Raw genomic sequence first — 2,700 nt, forward strand, 5'->3', positions numbered from 1 at the left:
CATTCTCAGTACTGTTGGTCGCCATTGGGTTGAATAGTTCTTAAGATTGTTGGCTACACTGGCGGCAGACGTGTATAGCGACACCTGTTTGTTAGCTTGAGTCGTGCCCGAAAGGACACTGTCCTTAAGAACTATTCCGGCACAATGTCTGACGGCCGGCAGTTCCCCAGGATTAAACAAGCACCTCCTCGGTGGAACGTGGGAACAGAATAATGGAGACCAAATGTAAGCACAGACGAACACAGACAGATTTACAGAGGGAGGAAGAGAGAACCGCGAGAACTCAAGAGGCTTGTGTATCGCTCTATCTGCACCCACGGCTATATATAGCCCGAAGGTGGACATGAACGTTAGGGGGTTACCACCGGTTTAAAAGCTCGGTTACAGTCTCATAAAAATTGTTTAAAAGCTTGTTTGGAAACGTTAGGGTTACACAAATGTTTGTAAAATGCATTCAACCTCCTGTCTGGAAACGTTGGGAAGACAAACGTTTAGAAAAATTAATTTGTTTAATGATAAAAAAACATTCTTGGTTTGACTTCAAACTCCAGATAGCCAAAATTTGAGTTTCTCTGGCAAGCCAAAATAATTATTTATTTGTAAAAATAATCCGGTAAAAGAAACCCACTACCTCTTGAACTCGCGCGCAGGGGGGCGAATCGGCTGATTTCAACTGCGATTGCCCTGAGTTGGCCTGTCTCATATGCGCGAGGCCACTTCTCTTCCAAGCCCATTTTATTAGCCCACTTCTTTCCTTAGTATATATACACTAGGAGAGTCTTTCTTTTAATCAATGTGGGACTTTGACACACACACACTTTTGACACACATACAACAATATGGACTAATGCAAAGCATGGATAGCAAGGAATGCTTCAAAGAAGAAACTGCAACTAGAAATCATTATGGACTAAAGCGCCCAATGCTAAAAATTCAAGACTTTCAAGTTCCATCAATTGTTAGTTTTCCAAGACTAACATGATCAAACTTTTCTTTTTAAACACATTACATCCCCAACAAGTCCAAATGAAAAATCAAGAACCCAATTCATATTGGATTGAGTTCTCAATCTTAGGGTTGCCACCACAACCAAAATATATTCTTTAAACAATCCTCTGGCCATCTTTGTCTTGGTCTCCCTTCTTTCCCATCATAGATCTTACATTGTATGCACAAGAACACACAGCAGATGCAAGTTTCCTGTGATGTCTCATCCAAACTATACTTTGACTGACGTAAAAATGTCTCACCATGATCATTACCACCTCTTGGAACGTCAACAAGCAAGTGTAATCCAGGAAGTCCAATGAACATGCAATAAAGGATTACAAGATCCCCTGAACTACATTGAATGACAAAACAAGAAATAGTCAACTGTAAAGAATTTTGGACAAAAAAAAAACGCATTATCCCACAAATATATTTAACATCAACACGCAGGTAAAATTACTTCTAACTACTTCACCAAAACCAATGAGAGATAATTAAGTCATTAACTACCCACTAGAACCAATGAGAGAATTAAGTCATTAACTGTGTGAAAATAACATGAATTTCTTATTTTATCCATACTGAAACATTTCCAAACGGGAGAATGCTTGAGACTAATTAATTCAACTTAGATTCCAACTATCAAATTCCAGAAATTAGAAAATTCAGTTTTTAATTTTGCAACTTCATTGTGATAGATTTGCAAATTATGTTCCAATTTTTAACAGGCAAAATAATTTTATTTATTCTTCAACCATATTAAAATTGAAAAATAAGTTACAAATTCATCACAATGAAATTACAAAATTGAAAGCTGAACTTACAAATTTATGGAATTTGGCATCCCTTGAGACATCTCTATCATTCTCCCTTTCCAAATTGGCATTACATTCTCTCTTAAGGTTAATGAGTTTAATTAGGGGTAATATTGGAAAAAAGTAATGAAAAAAATCCTTCTAAAAGGAGCCCTATAATTCTAGAGGAGTACGTTTAGAACTCTTGAGTTTGATAGACGCAAAACAGACAAAACAACCTGAATTGACAAGTAATGGCTAAGAAAAGTAGGGAAAAATATTGCAACACATGCAACAGGCAACATCAAATGGTGCCTCCAAACGCACATTCACAGACCAAGGAAAATTTAGAGTAAAAATAATGACTAAAAACCTTGCTCGAGAAAAAATATGATTTGCCTGCTACAGGATTTGGCTATATGAATTCAAGTTTTACCTAAACCGCAAAACCAAGGAAAGTAAACATTGAAAAAAAAAATGTTTATGAACCTAGAGAAAATCCACCTAAAGTAGATTACACATGAGAAAATCACCTGACCAAACCAGACACAAGGACAGTGAACACTAACAAACCGGAGAGGCTTCTCTACAACAGTAAGAAAAATAATGCCAATAAATTAATGGTCATATTATCAGATTGGATTTTACACATCAACAAGAAACGAGACATGGCAACCCTCAGAGACAGAATGATTGAACAACCAAGGGAATGCATTAAGTAGCTTCTGTCAATGAGTGAGCAATACTATGCTCAACCGGATCAGGATTTTACCTATAATACAACAGAGTATTTGCCTACTAAACTGGACTCCAATGCAAAAATGCTGCACCATGATCACCACCACCACCTCTTGGAAAATCTAGTGGCAAGTGTAATGGAGGGAGTATATTGAACATGCAAAAAAGGCTAAAAAGA

The 2,700-nt window shown here is 37.0% G+C and overlaps 1 long non-coding RNA gene across 1 annotated transcript; it reads right to left on the bottom strand.

Annotated features, from left to right (window-relative positions):
* Positions 1–880: 880 nt before the first annotated feature.
* Positions 881–2,700, bottom strand: LOC129315124 (uncharacterized). Its single transcript, XR_008594389.1, has 2 exons — positions 2,557–2,700; positions 881–1,342 (listed from the first exon to the last, which is right to left on the bottom strand). It is a non-coding gene; the product is annotated as an uncharacterized LOC129315124 (long non-coding RNA).

Source organism: Prosopis cineraria, unplaced genomic scaffold (genome assembly GCF_029017545.1).
Source record: "Prosopis cineraria cultivar Desert tree isolate PC_DT_omini unplaced genomic scaffold, ASM2901754v1 PC7, whole genome shotgun sequence".
Taxonomy (NCBI): Eukaryota; Viridiplantae; Streptophyta; class Magnoliopsida; order Fabales; family Fabaceae; genus Prosopis; species Prosopis cineraria.